The sequence below is a fragment of the Haemaphysalis longicornis genome, unplaced genomic scaffold (genome assembly GCF_048455015.1).
Source record: "Haemaphysalis longicornis isolate Haplotype H1 unplaced genomic scaffold, Haemaphysalis longicornis Haplotype H1 scaffold_14, whole genome shotgun sequence".
NCBI lineage: Eukaryota > Metazoa > Arthropoda > Arachnida > Ixodida > Ixodidae > Haemaphysalis > Haemaphysalis longicornis.
Window position 1 is genome coordinate 41,577,688 of NW_027526245.1, and position 23,735 is coordinate 41,601,422.

Genomic DNA, 23,735 nt, shown 5'->3' on the forward strand with positions numbered 1-23,735 from the left:
CAACCGTTTTTTTTCTGCCCGCTGAACCCCAACCGGAACTGAACCGATAAATAACGGTTATTGGTATTATGCTGTATTATGGTTATGGTTATGGTTGTCTGCTGTATTAGCGCGTTCGCCGTTCTAAGTAGCACTATGTCGCCTCTCATATTTTGGAGCTCTTTTATAATTGCGCTCAGTTTACTCTTCTGAGATGAGGGTAATGTAGCATGTAGGGTCGAGGGTGAAGTTGGGAGTGAAATGGGCTTGCGTACTCGCTTTTCCACGTGTTTTCGTTATTGCAGTGGCAGTCGTTCATTGGAGAACTTTGGGAGTAAGTCCGCTTCTGACGCAGTGGTGGCAGTTGCTCCCCTGTGTCGTCTACTCGGGGGCTCGGTTGATCTTACTCTCGCGGTACCCCCCTCGCCACCTCCCGTCTGGGGATGTTTGCCTTGGTTGGCGTTATTCCGGTGATTGTTATTGGGTAGAATAGGCGTCTCGTCCTTGATGTGTGGGTGTCGACGCCTTGGTTGGAAACGGGGGAGGGGGGTAATCCGCGGCTCCCGTCGGGTGGGCCTCTCCGCACAGCAACCGGTTAGACTTGCTTCGGTGCTGTACAGGCTCTTGCGCTAGGCCATTGCTTAATTAGGGCACTCGTCTTCGATGGCCCGGCAGCCAACAGTTTAAACAAGCCTCCCATTTTTTCTGAAGGGGTGGTAGCGAATGGTTCCCAATCGGCAGCTGACCCACAATGCCACTTGGGATCCCTGGAATAGCATTCGCACCAGGGGTAGCTGCTTGGCGCCTGCTTGAGGTCTAGTATGTTGTGATCGTGGCTATAGGCTACCAGGCTGTGCATTATTTAGTCATGAGGGTCGTTTATTGGCCGTGTAATTGTAACTCCACCCAAAGTAACGGATGGCGGGGGCTTGTGGTTGCATAGAGGGTAGGTGCCGCAGAGCAGTTAAACGTTGGTCATCGCTAGATACTTGTCCGCTCTCCCATCGGAAGGGACGCTGACAATGAAGAAGCTTGCTTCGTGATGGGTTCTCACTTGGTTCTCGTTGATTATTTCTCCGCCAGCTTGCGACAGGACGTCATCCGGTTGGGTGGCGGCCGGGATTGTTTGGTTGTCCAATCGGCCCTAAGGGCGGAGGATTATCATTCATCAACGTCGGGCAGTGGGCTCTCTGGAGAGAGGGATCTTGGTTTTCTCTGTTGAGTGGGTGGTCGTCCTTTGGCGGGCTCGTTACGCTTCGCTGGGTGTGAGATTTGCTTTATGTTGTGGCGGATCTGTTGCTATTAAGGCTTTAGCACTTCTGCGGGAGTATCTTGGATCTCTTCGACGGCGGTTTCCGTTCTGGGAAGAAATTGATGCGTGCACATTGGGCATGGCAGTGCGGCGAGGTCGTCTCTCAGGTGGTGCAAGGCACGCCTGGGTACCCGGCTGGAGTAGAAGAGCAGTAGCGGTACTCGGCGGAGCCGTGTTAGGGTTAGGCCAGGCCGAACACCTGGTCGCTATTGGCGTTAGGAATATTGGTCAGCACACACCGTAAGTTGTCTTTGTACGTCGCTGACCATCGACTGTTCCTCTGGTATTATCGGTTGGCGACTAAGTCCGCGTTTTGGTATTGCGGCTGGTCAAAGACGGAGTCGACAGGAAGAGTGTCCGTCTGTCATGGCCACCTGGTCTGGAGTCTCGAGTGGTCCTGTAGGCGACTGCGAGTGGCGCGTATGGGAACTATGTTTAGGATGGCGATAACAGCAGGGAAAGCGGCTGTTGTCACAGTCAAACAGAGCATAACTTTTTCTTTTGTCTTGCCGAATCCCACAGTCATAACACACAGGTCCATCAACAGGAAAACGTTTCCTGCCGGGTTCAAATATGCTGTAATCAGCCGGTGTAGTCGGTGCTGCTGCAATAGCTGTGACATTCGCCTGTGGCGATGGTGGTTCGATCAAAAGGGACATTTTGCTACAAACAGAGAGTAGGACGGTGTGCAGACCGCGGCAAGAGGAGGGTGTGCCGGATCAACCAAGGAAAGCAGGACTCAGACGTCTGGTTCTCGTGGTTGTTATAGAATACCCAAGCTCGAGCACGCGAGCGCGGCTGATCTTATTCTTCTGATCGTGCGACGCCCCCTCCCTTCGCTTTTCTCACCCGCACATTCCTCCTTTATTTCCTACACACTCCCCGCCCCGTCAATAAGTCTAAGTGTTGGGTTCAAGGAAGTAGAGCCGTTGAATGAGCCGCGTGATTACTTGACCAGTTGACAGGCGGAGTACACAGGAGCGGGCGATTCCGTCGCGTCCAGGTAGCAACTTGGCCGCACGGCCGAGTCTCCAAAACGTTGGGGCGTATCCTTCATCGTGAACTACAAGTGATGTTCTGTCGGTGCCTCTAGCGGCGTGTCAACTCGGAGTTTGTCGACAATGGGTCGAATGGGCCGAGGGTCTGGGGGACGTCTGTTCGGCTTGCCGAGCCAGAAGTGAGCTGGTGTTATGGGATGAGGTCTGTCGGCATCCGTGGACAGGTACTTCAAGGGCCGGCTGTTGATAACCTCCACTTCACACTACGTGGTCGCCAGTTCCTCAGCTCTCAGGGAGTTGCGTCCAAGGGTACGTCCCAGCGTCTCTTTTGTTATCTGAATCAGTCGTTCCCACCAACCGCCACATCAAGGTGCCTTCCCGACATTTAATTGACGAACAATGCGCTGTCAGCTGTAGAAATCTTGGATGTGGTGTCGGCGAGAGAATGGAAGGACTACGCACAGTGTTTAAAAGCTAGGGCGTTATTGGAGTATACTGTGGCAGGCTTTCCGCGGCGAGCAATGAAGCGCCTGAAGGCGAGCAAGAAACTTGACATTGTCATCTCCGTCGTCAATTCCAGGTGTAGAGCTCGCGTGACGCCGCACGAGAATACGGCGACATACACTTTGACTTTGGAAGGATTTTTGGTACGGCAGTACAGCTGACCACAGTAATCGACGCCCACAATAGAGAACGGGTTTGTTTCCGTTATACGGTCACGTGGTAATGGTGCCGTCGGTGCTGTTTCAGGTGTCACCCTGCGGCTTTGGCACGGCAAGCACTGGTGGAGGGCTTTCTTCACAGTCGGGCGTCCTCGAATGATCTAATAGCGCTGGCAGATCTCCGGGAGCGTGGCTACGCTACCCACTACGCTACCGGCGGGGCGATTCCACCCCCCGGCTTTCTGGGGTATTTATGTCCATGCTACCACCCCCAAGCACAGAAAAAATTACATTGACATTATACCCCAGAAAGCGGAGGGGGGCAAAACGCCCCGCCGGTAGCGCAGTGGTTATCGCACCAGACCGGTATTCTGGAGGTCGTGGGTTCGGATCCCACCTGGCGGGCATTTTTTCTCCGCTGTCTTTCTTTCTTTCCAAATTTTTTATCTGTTTCAATGACCTACCACAACCTCCCCTTTGCTTTCCGGGGTTTTCTTGACTGCCAACCCTTATTTCTGTGTTATTTCTACGAGCCCCCCATTTCCTATCCTGATTCGCTACAATGACATATATACATACATGAGCCTAAATTATACTTAAAAATTCTTTTCAGAGCGCAGAAAAAGACATACGAGGCAGTGTTTTACATTATGGACTATTAAGGAGTTTCGGAAAAATGTAATTCAACATAGCAAAACCGTAGTTCGTTCTACATTGCGGAAGTCTAAAAGTAGTGGTTCTGGTCGAATACGGTGTGTTGTAGGGGACAATTGTAGTAATTTTGATTATAAATTCACCGTTCCTTTCTATTGTTTTCTTTAAAAAATTTGCAAATGCGACGTGCAACAGGTGCTCGTGGGTTGCCAGAATTAGCAGTTGGTTTAAATAGTGCTTTCCGAGCAGAATGATCAGATGTGCCACTTCAAAAGGAGATTGTCAGCAGTGTAGTCATCCCCCCACGCCGATAACGCCAGCAGAGTTCGAAAAAGGCTGCAGACGAAGCAGTCGGGAAATCCCCCCACCAAGCTGGCTCTTCGATAGAGCTTCTCTTCTTTTGGAGAATGCTTCTTGCTGTACCTGGAGAATCTAGTACAGTTCAGCTTCCTGGACTTCGTGAGCAGCCAGTGGCCCGGTCATCGGTGTCCGCTGAGGAAAAGCGTTAGTTACTAAGCGTCGAACCAAGGCCGTCACTCTTAAGTAGCGGGGAGTAGCGGCTGTAATCCGAAATTTGGCATAGGGGTTCCGGTGGCGAAGACCAAACCGGGCAAGATGACGCCAACGCTGGTGACGGGTCGACGAAGTCACCGACTTCCTGGGGCTGGTTAAATGACCACAGGTTTTCTGGGTGCGCGAAACGAGGTGGCCCATGCCACCAAAGCTCTGAGGTTCTAGGATTGTTGCACTTATTCCGCCTGTGATGAGGTCGTCAGGATTGTCCTTGCGGCTGCACTGCCCCCATCTGCATCTCTTGGTCAGGCGCAGGATCTCTTCGACGCGATTCTGGACGAAGGGTGGCCGCCGGCTAGGTTCCCCGCATATCTAGTGCAGAGCGATGTGCGCGTTCGACCAGAAGAAGGCATGTGTGGCTGTTAGGCCATGAACTGACATTAGGTAGTCATAGAGGCGCCCTGCGATGAGGCAGGCAAGGAGCTCGAGGCGAGGCAACGTCGTCGCCTTGATGGGGCCACATGAGCCTTGCTGATAAGCAGATTTGCCTCAAACGGTCACTATGGGCGGAGAGTTGGAGGACGTATACAGCTGTGCCATATGCTCGCGGGCTAGCCTCCGCGAAGAAGAGGACTTCGACGAGGGTCAGGAGCCCTCGTCAGGCACTCAATGCCTTTAGCTCCTGCCCGGTCACAAGACATTGCACCAACGTCTGCTGAAAAAAATTGGGCCCATCTCCCCGCGAGGGGGACTCGAGTAAATGCGTCGCATAGGGGGTGGGTGTATTGCGTTAACGTTTAGTGTTTGGGGAGTTGGTGGTAGCGAATGCGTTGTATCAGCAGCTTCTTGACGTAGTTTGAATGAGTCAAGGATATAAGGCGCGTTCGTAGCCGCCCATTCTGTGTCGGCTTTGTGGCGCAGTGGGTAGAGAACCATGTACATTGCGTTCCGCCGGCAGGGTCGAGAAATCGAAACCAGGCGCCGGATAGTATTTTTTTTTATGTAGTGTAGGGGGAGGGGTGCGTACTACGACTACGGACGTCAACGCGGGTGACATCGTGAGTTACTGAAATGCTCTGCATTTAAAATAAACTCTTCTTCTTCTTCTTCTTCTTCTTCTTTCTTATTTTTCGTCTTCCTCTTCTTCTTTCTCTTCTTCTTCTTCTTCTTGTTCTTCTGCTCCGGGTAACCTTGGTCGGTCATCTGACACGTTTCGTGGCAAACAAAGGTGTTGCAGCTCGGTTATTTCAGACCACCTTGCGTTCCAGGCGGGGAGTTGCTCACGTGGTAGAGAACTGTCCCATGGGTGCCACAGCTTCCATACATATTGAAATATAACATTTGCCCGGATCGTGAATGGTGCCAAGAACCCTAGCGAATCGCATATTCTTGCAAATGTTTATAGCAGGGTCCGCTTGGTGGTGAGCTTGGTGTTGATAAACGCGGCCACGTTTCCTGTGTTGATGGGCAGCGTTTCGTCAGTGCGGTTCCAGCACACCCTGAGAACTTTCATTGTGGTTGCGTCGCCATTTTCATCCTCCAATGCGAGTCTATCTCTTATGAACAAGTCCCGCAGGGAAGAGATGTGAGTAGCCCATTTTCGGAGCTCCATTCCGGCTTCGGCCATTACAGCCCTTGCTTCCCAATATATCTGATGAGCTCGGTCGACGTTGTCCACGCCAATGATGAGGTCGTCGACATAGAAAGGCTCTCGCAAGATGGCGGCCGTGTCCGGAAACTTTCGTGAGACTCGCAGATGATGGTGCAAAGTGGCGGCAAGCATGAAGGACTCGACCTCGCGCCAAAAGAAACCCGTGTCATTGGTTACTTCACTACCGCGGCAATGAGCTCCGTCGGTGTAGGAATACGCTAGACCCGCAAAAAACGTAGCGCGTCCCTGTCCTGTTCTCGAACAGTCATCTGGAGGTAGGCCATCTGTTTATCTGTGACCATCACCACGGGATAGCACCTGAATTTATTAATAAGCCTTAATAGGTCCACATCCAACTTGGGCCCCTTAGAGAGGATGATGTTCAGTGAAGGTTGCCCCGAAAAATGCGACGAGACATCCAAAAGCACCCTCAGCTTGGTTGTGATGGTGTCCCGACGAACCACACCGTGATGCGGCATGTAGTACCTGGTTGTCGACCGTTGGTCGCGGTAATGCTCGGGAACTCGTTCGGAGCGGCCGTCGTTGAAATACGCCCGGATTGCGTTGTCGTACTGTGACAGCAGTTCAGGCTGACCACGAAATCGCCGCATCTGCACACGCAACCGTTGTTTTGCGAGTCTATAGTTGTCAGCGCTAGCGTCGAGTCCTGGCTCCAGGATCATGAGGGGAACTTTGTACCGCGCGCCATACTTCCTCAAATCACTCTCTAATTGTTCTACGGCCGCGACGTCCAGCACTGACGCATCAGGTCTTTCTTTGATGCCGATAGCATCCAGTCACTACAGTGACAATAACTCGTTATCTGCCGCTGCTTCATCCAGCGATGGCTCCATGAGGGCCACGAATAAAGCACTGCATAATCCCGAAGTACAGCCAGTTTCGTCGGAGTTTGCACCCTGTAGAGTCTAGCCGAAGTGTTTCCACGGCGGTCAGATGCGGAGTCATCCGTGAAATGTTACGCGAGGTAACTTGCCAGTAAAACTCTGACCTAATTAGGATGCTAATGTGGTAGTCCATGTAAGCTCTCGCAGGCGAAGTGTCAGCGGCGAAATGACCATGGTCGTGCATGAGTCTGAGCATTTCATCTGTGATTTCAGTACTTGTAACAACGCAGATACTTAGGATCTCCAGGGCGTCGATGGGTATTTCCTTGCCGTTGTTCTTGCTGGCCACCGTAACTGACACGCCAGGATACTTCTGAGCTGCTGCGTGGTGGCTGAATGTTATGAGCTGAATTACCGAATGTTACCAATTGAGGTCCTCAACGCCTTCAACGGAGCAGCCCAGTGCGCACGAAACGTACCGCCGAACGAATGTCCGCTGGCTGCCCGTGTCTAGCAGAACCCTCACGAGAAGCTGACCCTTGGGACCTGTCACCCCTGCGCGGCAAGACTCCAAGTAAACTGGAGTGTGCGGTGTGACGGCAGTGAACGCGGTAACCACTGATGATGCCGCGTGGGGAAGGTTTAGGCGCGGCGGGCGGGGCCCTTGACCAGCCGAGTGGGCAGACCTGGTATAGTGTACGGAATCTGGCAGAGGCACGTCGCACTGTAATGTTAGATGCCGGACCGAACAGCGGCTGCAGGACAAGGTTGTAGCAGTCTGGCAGGCACGTGCAACATGAGTCTGCCTACCGCACCGGAAGCAATGTCTGCCTGCTGGCAGTCGCTTTCCCTTCTCGTCTGGTGGCACAGTCGCGGTGCATTGGGCGATCAAATGGCCTCGCCCGTCACAAAGGGGGCAACAGTCACGACGAGGATATGACTCCGCATGTAGCTCTGCGGCTGACGATGGAAACCATTCCTCATGCGGTGTCTGCCGGCATGCTGGAGGTCATCGAACCTGAGGGCCGGTGCTGTCCATATGCCCTTCCTCCCGAATTGGCACCTGAATTCGAAGAAACTCCCAGATCTCCTGAACTCACTTGGCATCCCCGTCCAACACATTCGCTGCCGATGGTTTCAGGCGTTGCCGGTAAAGAATAGCGATGTCGTGTGGCAGCGTCTTTAGCAGGACACGATGAATTATCACAGCATACCGGTCTACCGGCACGGCTAGTCCCTGCAATGCGTTTAGGCCATAAACGATCTCGTCATGCAAGCGCTGCAGCCTTTCAACTGGAGTTGTGGCGAGGAGGGCATCGGCATGATCCGCCATCAACAGGTCTCTGTGGCCAAAACGGCCTTTAGGATCTTGACCGCAGCGTCGTAGCCATCGTCCGCAAGCCTCATGCCTTCGATCGCGGTCTTAGTGGTGCCGGTTAGGTACGAGCGGAGGTACTTTAACTTGAGGAAAAAAAACATTCCTGATTCTGATTTCTTTTTTATCAATTTTCGTCAAGTTTTGGTTTGTACGGATGGGGGTGTCGAATTGTTCCCAGGATCCCTGCCAATCTTGATGGTCCCCAGAAAATGGTGCGATCTGGGTCTTGGGAAGGGCGACGCGGGGAACTGGCACGGTGGGAGGACCCGTGGATTCGCTCACTCATCGATCTTGCGTATTCTCCCCAGCAGCGGAGCTCGAAGAACCGGCGACAGAAGAAGGTGACGATTGGGCGTGTTCACGCGAGCCCGAATTCGGCAAATGCTGTGCTTGTAGTCCCATGCTGTGGCTTAGGCGGCTTGAAAGCCCTCGTCGGAGAGTTGAGCCTGGATCTTGGCATCCAGGGCGCGCAGCTCTGTCTCCTTGTCAGTAAGGTGGGAGACGTAGGCCTGTATTCGGGGCTGGGGGGCAGCGGGATCCTCGAGGAGAGCGTCACGCGCGGCGATCGCCTTCGTAATGGCGGCGCCTAGGGACCCCAGAACTCGCCGTTCATGCTCCATGAAGGAAGAAACCGGGAGCCTGGGTGGGTTTTCGGCACCAGTGTGTGGCGGATCAAGCAAGGAAACCAGGACCCAGACGTCCGGTTCTCGGGTTATCATGGAATACCCATGCTCAAGCACGCTATCGCGGCCGATGTTCTTGTGATCGTGCCACGCCCCCTGCCTTCTGTCATGATTAAGGGGGCAATCTCCCCGTGGAAATAAAGATGACGTGTCATAGCGGAGCCAGAGGCCGACAAAAATGAAGACGAAGAAAGAGAAGGCAAATTTCCCGCGAAGAGGGCGGACGAATGACGTGGTGACGCGATGAGGCACGTGGAGAAATAACCAATGTGGTGGTGACCCATGCGGCTGACACGGGCACAGCGAATGCAAGAGTGCCGCGACGGCCGGGCAAACGTTATTTATTCCCGGGACACTGGCCGGGAGAGAGGAGGAGATCAGACGAACGCCACAGCAGGAAGGTCAGGTGGCACGAGTCCGAGGAACAAGCCGGGGTTACGAGGCCACGCCATCGACCAGAGGCACGTCAGCCTGGGCCGAAGTGGACCGACGTGGCATCGGCTCCTACTTCCGCGTCGTACCACCAACCTGTGCTTTGGTGGCCCCAGCGGCGACGGTCGAGCGCCTGCGTACAGTGAGCACGTACCGTCAACTACTCCTTGGCGGTCCCTGCGCGGCGACATTCCCGGAGCTCCCCGGCTCTACCTGCTTCCACGGCGACAGCCCCGAGGCCAGGGGTTGCTTCCTGCTACGAGGGCCAGCACGAGGGGTAGCTGAAAAGGGGTCCACCGTGTGACTACCGCGCACAACTACGTCGGTACCACCACCACCGGCACCGCGGCAGCGGACAACTACGACTACCAGCGTGTCGCGTCCACGCTACGGGTACGACACGTCAGCGCCGGAGGCAGTGGTAGGCCCGTCCGCTATGGACTTGGTATTGTATGACCATTGTTATTAGGATTGTGAACATGGACGTTGTAGAGAGTGGAGTGGTTGATTTATTAGGGACTTCATTGTAGTGACTTTTGGTTTGGTATGCTGGCTTTTGTGGGTTTGCTTTGGTTGAGTTATTTGTTTGCTTTGTTGTTTATTTTGCTTAGGGATTGTAGTTGTGCATAATAATTGTGTGCTGTGGTAAACGTGTCAACGATTCTGCCGTGTCCATTCTTCTGAGCTGGTCGAGACGTGCCACAAAACGTGACAAAATACTTGTGGTGGTGGTACCGACGTAGTTGTTCGTGGTAGCCACACGGTGGACCCCTTTTCAGCTACCCCTCGTGGTAGCCCTCGTAGCAGGAAGCAACCTCTGGCCTCGGGGCCGTCGCCGTGGAACCAGGTAGCACCGGGGAGCTCCGGGAGCGTCGCCGCGCGGCCAACGATTCTTCCGTGTCCATTCTTCTGAGCTGGTCGAGACGTGCCACAAAATGTGACACCTTCGCTTGTCTCACCCGCCCATCCCACCTTTATTTTCTACAGAGGGATCGTGCGTGAAGACCTCGTAATGGGTGTAAACGCCTGTCTGACAATATCACGCAGCTCAGGCGCACTAGTGTGTCAATTTGTGTGACAATGTTCACTCAATAAGCAAGGCGAGTGAAGGTGCTGCAGTTCTTCGCAAATAATCGCTGGTAATATACTGCATAGCTCTCAGTCCTAATGTAGATTAGTGGTCCAAACCTTTCGGGAAAGGTAAATAGACTATAATTGGTCCAACCGCTAAGAATTCGTGCGAACGTCCGTAGCGCTAGTAGGATTTTGCGTTGTCAGGGCGTTGAAGGCAACCGGGGTGATCCCCTAGAATGAATGGCCTACCTTTTCAGCTTCTGGCCTATTTTCACCCACACGGCGGCACTGAGCAACAACGTATTAAATGTTTGAGACGTATCAGGGTCCTAGATACGAGGCAAGCTTTCGTTTCGCTACACCGAAGCAGACTGACAGCGTTCCAAAAATTTGCCGTAGTTAGAGAGTACGCTTGCCCCAGTCTGTGATAGCGTTGTAGGAGGGAGACGGGGAATTGGTGAGATGAGGCCTCGTACATTTATTGAACATGCGTAAGCCTCTTCCCAAGCGGGAGCGGCGAAGACAAACGACCGCTCAGGCGTGCAGTCGTGTTCGATCTCTCTCATGGCACCGCTGACGCAAGAGCCCACGCACCGCAGAATATAATCATCGCTGGTTATGAATGATGACAATAGGAGTGCTAGGGGGATGATGTTGATGCGAATACGGTGTCTTCGTCGTTAAGAATCTACGTCTTCGCTACCCCAGACGTGTCAAGATCAGTACACGCCGAATCAGCTTTATACCACTTTGATCGGCTGCACCCACAGTGCGGCGCAAATATTTCATAGCAGAGCTCTTAAGCGCCTGCACCGGTGTTTCGCTTTTCTAAGTTTATTTCTACACATGTCATAGATGAGAGTGTTGGAGTTGACGACGACAAAAGTTGTATAAATGAACATGGTAGGGTTTGCTTCGCGGATAAAGTCCAGGAGGGAACGATGATGAGGCCCATGTGTCCACTCTGTGCATGCGGTCGCGTCCTCTACACGGAGGCCTGTAGCCGCAAGAAATGTCGCATCCTTGTCGGACGCAAGGCGAGGCAGGACCACGGCAAGTGGTAGATGTCAGCTATTGCATTTCTCAGGTGGCAAGCTGGGCTACTGGGGTTTGCGAAAGAATCTGGAACTTGAGGCCATTGGCGAATCCTTCTCGGCGCAACCTCCTCGGCACGGGTAGGACCAGGGGGAGGGTGACAGCACAAGGTGGAATGAAAGTACTTGTCCGTCGCCGCAGGTGCTTCTTACTCGTCAGCGGGAGAGTGGCATCATGCAGCTCAAACGGAGATGGAACAGAAGCTGCTATCCGGGCTGCTTCGTCGGCCTTGCAGTGGGCTCTCAGTAGGGCACGCGGAACCCATACAACCTGAATCTCGTGAGAAATTTTGCCGCCAGTCGGTGACCATTCTGGGCCAGCATAGGGCGGCGACCAACTAGCTCCAGTAAGCAGGCTGCTTTAAGGGCATCCGATCGAATTACGATTCGTTCCCCGGGCTGGAAAGTTATGCCAGTTATAGTCAGCAGAGCCTCTCTAATGTACACAAGTTCTACTCAAAACGATGCTGGAAGTTCCAGGACCTCAAATCTGGACGTCGTTCTGAGAGCTGGATGTCTAGAAAAATTAATTGTCCTCGTTCTAATCCACGTAACAAAGATGTCACAAAAAATACCGCCAGCAGGAAATCAGAGGAACAGAGTATGCTGAACGTTTGAAGTGGAGCCGGTATACCAAGGCTGCCTTGCAAGATATGGTACACTCCGGCACAGGGCTACGACATAACGCCAGAGCACGGTGCGCCACAGTAGCATGCCTTCGTACGTTTTTTGATGACGGGATCACTTCTAGAGAAGCAGCAACTATTTAAGGTAGCCGAGAAGACTCGGGAGTTCCCGCTGCAGTAAAAGTTTGCACTGTGCAGTATCATAATCGACAGCCTAATGTTTAATGAATATTCACCGACAGCCAAGAGGCAGCGGTTTCCCGTCGGTGTTACGCCTGCTGTGCATTCAATTTTTCATTGGTCACTATACAGAGAAATGAGATTTTGGAAAAGTTGGCGATTTTGTTTGAGTTTCTGCCTTAGTTTATGCGGCCTATTCCCACATTGATTAGTTTTTTAAGCATTGCCTACAGCTTTGTATTGAGAAAATTTAACACGCCATCTGCCCAACATCTATATTTGCAGTTCTTGGCTAAGAAAACTGCTTGAAATATTACCTTCTTGCTACACGTACTGGAGATAAAAGAAAATGGGCAATTTTTATGTCATTGTAACAGGTGGTTGGTGAATGTATTTCAGTTAGTAATTCATAAACGTTCATAAACAAAACAGCCGGTCATTGTTCGGTAAAGAGAACTGAGAATCAAAAGTGTTCGAAGAGTGTATAGGCCATGTGTACAATACCGTTGAGATAAAAAAAATCAATAATAAACTTTCTCGACGAGTGTATATGACGTGTACACATTGACGTTGAGACCCGTCCGAAATTCAAACAAAGGACCTCAAAGCAGGTTTGTTTCTCTCCCAATAAAGGCAATACAGCAGCGCAAAAGAGCGCTACCAAAAATATAACACACGACGAGCAGGGACAATTCAATAGACAACGATGTTTATTGCCATCATAATGACGTGCACAAATTTTAACTGTAGTACGGAAGATGCGGCAATATACCGAAATTGTGGCAATATACACCACGCAAAATAAAATTATGCAGTACTATTAACGATTTCATCACACCGAAACAACCTGTGGACATTTGTGTAAGCGAAACTTCTATATTCTCTAAAAGAAAACAGCGAAGTTCGCCGCTGTAAAAAAAGGTATAGCAGTGGAAGGTGATCAGTATACAGACAGATGATTTTAAAGTCCAAAAAGGTCATGGTTTGGGCATGTTGGTGATGGATAATGGGAACGGAAAGCGCAAATGAGACACAAACACGGAAAGCAGACAACAGGGCGAGCACTGGTCCTGTTGTCTTCATTCTGTGTCTGTATCTCATTTGCGCTTTCAGTTCCTATTATGATTTTGAAGACCATCAGACATGACTGATTGGTTAAAGATCTTTTTTCCTGGTCTACCTTTTTTGCCAGACAGTGGCCGATCCCATTGCCGATCCCAAAAACTAGAGGGAGTGTTTATTTGGATTTATAGGTGACAACAAATCGGCTCTAGACTCACACACTGGTGAGTACATCTAATTACCGGTCACATGTACAGCATTATCAGTGATAGTTCCATTGTTAAGGTTATAGTGACCGTGGGTTCGAATCACGTAGTGTTGAATATACTTGACAAACGCTCAAAGACGCCCATAACTGCATCACATCAACTCCTGCCCGGTGTTCTTGTGAAGTTCAAGGAGCCTGGGGCTTACAGTCCATTGCAATGTCGTTGATAAACACAAAAACTGTTTTCTGGCGAAGGCGCAGGTGGGCTGTCAGCCAAAAAATGTTTTAACGCGCTTCGTGAAAGAAGCTCAGTGTCCTGCGTCACTTCATCAACCAAAAGACCCACACGTTTTAACTGAACTTTTTTACTGCTTTGTGTGCTTGCATGCAGCCCAAGAGTACTATTATGAGCAATATGAAAGGGAACACGGGAACACGTGGCAAACAGCCTCGAAACAGACTCGGAGTGATATGCGCATGGCGCGGTGAAAATCAAAGTGGGAAAGAAGGGCGCTCTTCCACTAACTGTTGGCACTCCCAGCTCGCTGGAATTTTTATGAAGCAGCAGCTTACGTCATTTCGCCGATAATATGGCATCGTCTGACAGCCGATAAGATGCACGGCGGGAATCGGAACAGCTGTTAGAACGGCGTCCCTCTTTCCACTTTGTCTCCCTCGGCGGCCGCTGCGTATCACGCATAGCTGGGTCTGAGGGTGTTTTTTTTGCGTTCCCGTGTTCCCTCTCATATTGCTCATAATAGTACGTTTTAAAACATTTGTGGACCTACTTTTACCTTCAGATGAAGTGACTTGAACGATGGGAGCCAGTGCTTCTTTAACAGGAAAAAATGAACTGTGCTTTCGGGCTGGTTAAAAATTTTTCACTGTAACTGTAATTGCTCGTGGTACATTTCTAATGTCGACTTGCACAGAAACAATATAAGTATTGTAGATAATACCACAGATAATATTATATGTCTCCATAATATAATAATCAATCAATCAATCAATCTTTATAAAAGTGCCTAGGAACAGCCAAAGCCTTCGTGCTGGCGCACTGAGAGGGAAGAAAAAAAGAAAAAGGCCGCATTAAAATACATCAGCCGCTGAGAGCTAAACAGCCAGGAAAGAAGGTGGGTGAGTGAAAAAAATAAACTGGAATACAACAGAGAATAAAATTAAAAGTGGTATCCAAACTACATTACACAAATAACAGACATTCTAAATTACGGTACATTGCAAAAAGACATTGTACAACGACCATAGCAATTGTATGAAGCATCAATTACACAAAAACGTGTGATACAAAGTACAGGAGATATTTGCAACTATTCACAGAAAGTGACAAGTTATAGAAAAATTTGTTACTCTCCCCTGCCTGGGCCACTGATAAATATGTATGAAAAGTTGACTACAGAAGTGTATCGTAGTACATACAACGATTACGCCCGGAGCACCAACAACATATGCGAACAAATGACAACAAAATGTGTGAAAACAACACACACATGAGGAAAATAACTGAAGTAGACGAGGACTGTCGAAATGAAGTTAGCGCGCCACGGCTAACAGCCCGGCCAAAAACCCCCCAGGGGATGGCAAGAAATATCAAGTTTCCCGGAGTGAAGGTTATACAGGCGCTGCAGTTTATCAACAGGAGAATATCTGCTAAGTTGTGCAGCTGTGTGGAAAGGGTGGTTAAGCCTTGTTTTTTTCGGAACACCAAAACCGAATGTTGCGAGCAGTACCGGGCATGAAATTGTACCATGAGGCAGTTTGTATTGGAAAAGGTCTGAGCGGGTTCGCCAGTAACTTAAAGAGACAGTTATCGGGAGAGGCTCAGAGGGAAAACGATGCATAAATATTGATAAATATATGGTCTGTACACGCTCTACGCGTTGACAATTAGATATGCAGTTTCCATACCAAATGACAGAGGGACATTTAAGTTTGGGAATACAAAGTGCCATAAAAAGTTTTAGGAAGGAATGAGGAGACTGGAAGCCTTGTGAAAACCTGCATACAGCACCAAGACAGCGGAGCGCTCGCCGAGTCAGTTGAGTGATATGAGGCGAGAAAGTTAAGGCGCTGTCGAAGATGATAAGAAGATAAGATGATAAGACGCTGATGTCTTTGATCTCGTCGACTCTACACAGAAAACCGTCATCAATACGGTAGCGGAAGAAAATGGGGTTCGTTTTTCGGTTATAAGATATGACCTTTGTTTCCGCCGGATTTAAGATTTAGTCTTTTATCTGAAGACCAGTTAGCAATATAATAATAATAATAATAATAATAATCACTCAATCAATCTATCAATCAATCATTTATTTGCGTGCCCAGGAACAGCCGGGGTCGGCCTTTGTGCTGGCGCACGGAAACAGAAACACACGAAACATAATGTACACATCTCTCAAATACAAAATAAAATAAAAATACACAAAAAACGAAATGATAGCTTATGTTGAAGTTACGGAATGAAAGTCATTTAAGTGCATGAACTCAAGGATAAAAGACAAATGCAGAATAAGAAAAGTTGGCAGTTACGCCAATACAAACTCACAGACAAGTTTGCGAAACAGAGTAGGGCAATCATTAAATATATCAAGGTAATCCGAGTACCGATTGTACGTGCATTGCAGTCGGAACACAGGGCACAAGACACGCAGACAATTGGGGTTGCAAAAGGTATCATGTTTCCTGGTCCACTTTTGCGGCACATAGAGACGAACATGTTGTAGCAGCTCACCACAAGACACTATGCCGTGCATAATTTTAAAGAGGAAGAGAATATCAGCCTTGTTTCGCCTGGAAGTTAAGCATGATAGCGTCAATGAAGAGGGCGATCCAGGGTTATAATTACTACTATCGCCAAAGCGATGGTTGAAGAGAGATATGAACTTATTTTGGACCTTTTCTACAAGCTTACGGTTTGTTTTGCTCGTGCTGTTCCAGAAAACAGAAGCATATTCAAGCTGAGGACGACATATAGTTGTGTAGAGCTTGAGAAGAGAAATCGGCTCCTTGAACTCCTTGGACACGCGACAGACAATGCCAAGCGATCGAAGAGCTCTACGAGTAATTACCTGAATATGTGGAGAGAAGCTCAGTTTACTGTCGAAAGTGACACCTTGATCATTAACCTCTACCACATGTGGGAGTAATTCACCGTTGATGTTAAAGGGAAACAAGATGTTGTCAGTCTTTATTGTGTTTGTCATTACCTTAGTTTTAGATGTATTAATGAGGAGTTTATTGCATGAGCACCAATGCGAGAAGGACGAGATTGCTTTCTGGAGAGCGGAACAGCTGGCAGAGTTGGAAACAGATTTAAATGTTTTTACATCATCGGCATATAAAAGAAAAATACAATCATTATATATTGTCGCGACATCATTTGTATAGATTGAGAAGAGAAGTGGCCCGAGAACAGAGCCCTGAGGGACACCACTGGTGACCTCATAGGAAAGAGAAGACTGTCCATTTACATGCACGAAACATGACCTATCACATAGATAATTGCCTATAAGAGATATCAGAGATACTTGTATATCAAGTTCAGATAGTTTTTTGGCTAAGAGCTCGTGGCAGATGACATCAAAAGCCTTGCTTAAATCAAAGTAGACTACATCAAGTTGACCTCTCCCTTGCACAGCTTCCGAAGCATGCAGCATGAAGTTGACGAGATTGGTAGTGGTCGATCGGCCCGCGAAAAAACCATGCTGTTCAGGTATAATGTGGTATTCATACTGAATGTGAGTAGTTTATGCAGTATTGACTCAAAAAATTTAGAAGCAGCACATAGAATAGATATCGGTCGGTAGTTCGTGGGGTCCAATTTTGAACCTGTCTTAAATACAGGTACAACCCTTGCATTCTTCTAACGAGCGGGGAAGTTGCCAGACTTGAGAGAAGTTTGAAATATACACGTCAATACTGGAACTAGGATATCACCAAACGCTTTCAGTACGGCAGAAGGAATGCCGTCAGGGCCGCATTAAAATGACGATTTCAATTGTTTCAGAGCTTTCAAAACGAGACTTTCCAAAACCAACACTTCTGAGTTTTTACAGTAACCTAGAGATTGTGGAGGGGGGCAAGCTGCACTGTTGTTGCCATAAGTGGAACGGAATTGTCGCGCAAAGGCATTGGCAACGTCCGATATGCTCTCTCCTCGTTCATCGATGAGGTTAATGTTCCTAGGTGAATTTTTACATGTTTGAGAACGGACGTGGCCCCAGAAAGCTTTTGCATTGCGTGTTGCATCAGCCTCAACCGCAGCAATGTAATTCGACCTATCGCGCCTAACCAGACATTTACAAAGAGATCTGAGTTGACGAAACTCATACTGCCACCTTTCCTGCCCTGTTTTCTTAGCTTGCTTGTGCGCTCAATTTTTCCTCCCCAAAGCTCGTTTAAGTTCAGCAGAAAACCAACGCGGAAAATTTTCGGGGAACGAAGCTTCTCAAGCCATCGTGACAACTTCAGTAAAAAAATCGGTCTGTTCATCAACGTCGTTGAGGTTAGCTATTGGTGACCAATCAGTGTTACTAAAAAAGTGAAATAAACCAATGTGGTCACCACGAGCAAAGTCGTAACTACGTCTTCCTGGTGTGAAAACAGGGGGACTGTAATGAAGGAGAGATACGTTATGCAATGAAATATGTAATGACGGATGAAACTTGTCCGGTTTTACAAGGTTAGTATTACTGCGCGAGACGTCGACAGCTTCCAAGCTAGTCAAACACAAATCTAAGACGTTCCCACATGAATTCCTAATGAGGTTGCACTGCTGCAAGGAAGTAAAGGAAATAAAATCAAATAGAAAGTCACATTTCGGAGATATTGGATGAGACGCCTGACTGACCCGCTGAGTCTCCCAAGAAATCCCCGGTGCGTTAAAGCCCCCAGTGACAAGGAAATGGTGATCACTGTGAGATATTACTGTAGTTTCGATTGTGTTAAGGATATTTCTGAACTCACTTGCAGGTGTCTCGGGGGAAATGTAGTATGTACACACCAAGAGCCGTTCACCCCGATCACGAAACACCTCTAACCAAATATACTCACTCTCTAATTCAAGGTCAAGGCGGCGTTTACACTTGATGGAGTCATGTAGGGCAATAAGCACACCACCGCCCCGTTGTTTATCGTGCAACGGGTCACGGTCATGCCGGAAAACTTGGTAATGCGGAGGGAACAAGGTACAGTCGAATCCACTTATAACGATACCGCTTATAACAATATATCGGATATAACGATGGACAACGATTGCACCGTCCAATTTTGTATGCTTTCTATGGTAAAATAACCCGCTTATTACGATGCTCCCGAGCCGCGATATCGGATATAGCGATTGAATCCACTTACCGCGCGCGCCGAAAATGCGAGCTGCCGCCGGCGCTGGCGCCGGCACTCGGCGCCGACAGCACGCGACGCGCCTTGCATCCCGTCCACCCCTCAGAAAACGAGTCGACTGCGCCAAGCGAGAGGAGGAGCAGCTTTTCTTCCCGACTCCCCTCCTGGAGCCGCTGCTTTGGCCTCGTCCGCGCGTCCGGCCGAACCAACGTTCCGCTGGTTCGGCCAGTTCGGCTCGCACTGCTCGCAGCTCGGAAGTTTCCCTCGCCTTTTCTGCGCGCCGAACTGAGTGCTTTTTTTTCTCCGCATCTGCCTCCGTTCAACGTTTCACCAGTTTCACTGCGGAGTCGGACTGAACGTTCGGACGCCATGGCCAATTCGCCTGCGGCGCTGCGGCGAGCATCTAATTGCCTGGAGCAATTAGATGCTCTCGAAAAAGATGTGCATCAGCTTCGCGTGAAGCAGTCAAAGCTGACTGACTATGGCTTTTCTGCAAACGAGCAGTTGCACTACCTCACTTGCATGCTAATAAAATGTTTTGATCTCTCTTGTGGCTTTTTTTTCTCGACCCGCTTATAACGATTATCGGTTATAACGATGGGATTTTCTTTGCACTTGGATATCGTTATAAGTGGACTAGACTGTATTGGAACTTATGTCCGGGCACAACCAAGTTTCTGTCAGAATAATTATAGGCCAGCAAGAAGAAACGACACTTGAGGAAAATTCAGCTGACTTTGTGCGAAGTACACGGACGTTCTGATAAAAGCAATCAAAGCTACTATTACCTGTCATCATCATGAAGTGGTTGCTGCTCTGCATGAATCATTTTTTCATGCAATTCACCACGGAAGGGCTTGAAAAGACAGTGCCGAGGCCACAGCGCAGGGTCTTTGAGCCGCTCAAAACACGCGTCGTCCACAGCGACGTAGAAAGAGGCGTAAGAGTCATGCCTCGTCTTTAAACGTTTGCACACAATCGGTGCGGCCCCCACACCGGACAGGTGCTCGAAAACTTGAGCTGAAGTTGTAGACGGAACCAGTTTTGTTACAAACACAGCTTTTAGGGGCTTGCGACGGCTGACAGCCACAAGACCAGATCCCTCAGATACACCAACAGCCAGGGGACGCGGTACGGAGTTTTTGGGAGTGCGTTGCTGCAGGGGTAGGTGCAGGGGCGGATGGTCCAGGCGATGGGATTTCGAAGAAACCACCTTCGAGCTGGGATCGGCCGAGAGAGGCGATGCGGCAGGCGAAGCGCTCTGCGACAGCGGAGTGGGGGGTATTGTTTCCGCGGACGACGCGGTTGGAAGCGGCGGGAACTCGGCTAGCCGAGAGGGGGAAGGAGGGTCGCCCCTCAACCGAGCCAAATCTGTGCGCGGTGAACGCACTTCCTGCCGTAGGGTCTTCACGACATCGGCGTGAGCTTCAGCCTTTGTCGCGTTGTCCCGGCGCAGCCGCTCATTGTCCTCTCCAAACCTGGCAACCTGATCGGAGAGAAAGGAAATTCCCTCCAGGGCGTCCACGAGAAGGGCGCGCAGGGACAGCAGCTCGGCCGCAAGGTCAACAGGTTGGGTGGCGAGGGCTGTGCGGGGAGGGCTCGACGAAAGGGTCGCTGCCGAAGCAACGCCGCCGTAGTCGTCGTTAGGGCTAGCCAGCACACACGGCGACGAGGCAGATTTGCAGGCATTGCACACAAAACGACGCGCGCCTGACTTAATAGACTGTAGGTCCTCGTCCGGCAACGTTATGCACTTTGCGTGAGCACGCCTGTTGCACTCACCGCAACGAAGAAATTTCTGTTTCCCGTAGAAAACGCACGAGCACAGAACACACGCATCCTTACTTGGCGCTGCCACACCATATACAAAAAGAAACGTGGAACAGCACGGCAGAACACACAAAATCCTCGATATGACAGAAAAAAATAAAGTAAAAATACTTACAGAAACTCAGAAAAAAAGCAAAAAAAAAAAACTATTCAAAGCTATGGCCCTCGGCCAGCGAAACTTTCAAGGCACTTGGGAAAAGAAAATATACCACAAATTACAGAGTGCATATGATAGAGACAGAGTGTACATATAAAACGAGAGTTTAGATTTCTGAAAAGTTACACTGCAATAAAGTAGTAGCGTAAAACTAACGATGCGTTTGGAATGTCCCATCTTGCCGAGACACACAACAAACACAGCAACACGTTTCACAGAAAAATAGCGAAAAAACAATGGCAGGAGCATAGACATAAATGATCAGACCAACAAATTGCAGAGATAATAAAAATGCCGAAAGAATCAACCAATTAATTATTTAATAGTGTGTCCAGGAACAGTGTGCTGGTGCGGAAAGAAAAGTGAATATCTCAGAAAAATATAGAAAATAGCATTGTTTAGTCTGAACGAGAATGAGACACTGAGATACGCATACGCCGACGCACGCACATGACTCGCGCACATATGCAAACAAGGCAAGTATAAGACAACAATACATCATTAAAACTCTGGACACTGAAACATGTAAACTGGAAAAAGATATTAGCTAAAAATCACGCCATGATGAAGGCATAAAACTTACATACACAAGTGATTCATAGAAACAATTAGCATACATACATAGATAAACCTAACCCCGGCAGCATAAAGTGTGTGAGTTGTAGTGATATGCTAGGGCAAACAAAACTACTCCTGGTTTTTCAAGCTATGCCGTTCCTTACAAAAAACTGGAAAGGGACAATGGAATAGGTCTAAACTTTCTGCGTGCATATTGTATAGGTGCTGAATGCGTCCCACGGGAGTCTTGACACGGGCGGGGACATGAAACGGTCTAGGTGCCCTGGTGTTGCCTGTCGGTGTTCTCAAATTTATGGCACCCAACAACTCTGTACAATCAATCAGGCTGTGGACCAGTTTGTACAAGAATAAAAGGTCAGCCTTGGCCCTCCGGCTGTGTAGTGGGTCCATTACAAGTGAGCTGGCGGCATCACCAGCAGGATAACCTTTAGCCTTCGCCGTAGTGTAGCGATGTTTTAGTATTGAGAGAAATTTAGTTTGCACTCTCTCAATGGCCACCGGGTTGGACGGACACGTTGGATTCCAGACCACGGATGCGTATTCCAATAGAGGGCGACACATTGAGGTATAGAGCTGAAGAAATGTGTCTGGATAGTTGAATTCTCTGGAAAAACGACATGTTGCACCTAGTGTTCGCAAAGCACGACGGGTAATCTCATTAGTATGGGCTGTAAATGTGAGCTTAGAGTGAACCAAAACTCACAAGTGTCTGATTTGACATACCCGATTCAGATCTTCTTCACTTGTACGATAGGTGAAATTGATATCATCTGTTTAACGGGTATACGACACCACTTGGATTTTGCACTGTTAAGTATCAACTTATTTCGGTTGCACCAGTCCGAAAACGCGGCGATTTCACATTGCAGTTGTGCACAGTCTGAGATGTTGCCGATCACTTTGAATATTTTAATATTGTCTGCCTATAGCAAGAACGATGAATACTGAATTGCTGTCGAAACATCGTTGACAAAGAGTGAAAACAAAAGATGTCCAAGGACAGAGCCTGAAGCACCCCCCTGGTGGCTGAGTACGTTCCGGAGTGTAGCCCGTTACAGTGAACGTAGCAGTAACGAATGGTAAGGTAGTCACGCAGAAGAGCTAGCAACGGATCAGGAATGTCAAGGTTGGAAAGTTTTTTACGCAACAATAAATTGGAAACCACATCGAACGCCTTGCTAAGGTCACAGTTTACCACGTCAAGTAGGCCTCGGTGTTCCACTGCCTTTGACGCATGTTCCGTAAACGAAACTAAGATTGTAGTGGCCGAGTGGGCACGTATGAAACCATGTTGATTTGAAATAATTTCATATCTTACTCAGGATTTAATGAGGGAATGAATTATGGATTTAAAAATTTTAGAAGCACTGCACAGGAGGGAAATCGGGCAATATTTTTTTGCATCTGTTTTTGACCAGGATTTGTGTACAGGTACAACTTTAGCAATTTTCCAACAGTTAGGAAACGTGCCAGTACAAATACAGTTTTTATACACACATACAAGCACTGGAGCAAGAATTGGACTGAAAGCCTTGAGTAGAGCCATGGGAATGCCATCTGGGGCACAGGATAGCGAGGGCTTCGCGTCCCATGGTCTTTTTATAACGATTTCCTCCCCTACAAATGCCGTGCTCGGTGCCGTACCGCGACAATTGGACATCGGACCTGACGGAACGTCGCAGGTATCTCTTCACCGTTTTAAACTGCTGAGCGAACGCGGCAGGAACGTCATCAATGATTACTCCATCGGAGTAACGAATATTAATGCATGCAGTGTTATGCTGGGGTGACCTACTGCGGATATATATGTCCATAAATCTTTGGGGTTCCTTTTAAGATTGCTTTCTATGGACGTAATGTATGCAGCCCGATCAGTCATGCAGTCATGCAATCATCTATATTTATTTCTTTAAGCACGAATGCATCAACGAAATCGGCAATACCAGTTATACTAGCTTGAAACTAGTCCCTATACTTTTTCTAGCTGCGAATATTCAGGTGAATGACGGAAAACGAGCGTTCCTTTCACTTCAGAGAAATTGTCCGAAGACTGGTTAAATTAGCGGCAGAGTGAAAGTGCACAGACATAAATTCAGATTACCTGCTCGAGGTCTGCAGTTGATTTTAGCCCGATTCGTGGGCTTCCCTCTTCTTTTCTAGCGAAACTTTTTTCCGTTCCTAGTCCAGATGAACTTATAGTGCGCTTCCTTTCTCTTCGACCGCACCTTCCAGTACAAATCTTTGTTTGCCTGCGTCAAATTTTCGTTCAAGTACACGAGGGGAGAGAGAGTGTCTTCAGAGAAGGGTCGTAGTTTTTTACGAGCCGCCCACCAAGTCTCACATATGTATGTTAAAGCAAAACGAATGAGAACGGTAGGCGTTTTGTTCTGCCTAGCTGGAATCCGGTGAACAGCCCCAACGTCCTTATCGTCAAACTCGGTGGCTTCAGGTTTTTGCGCA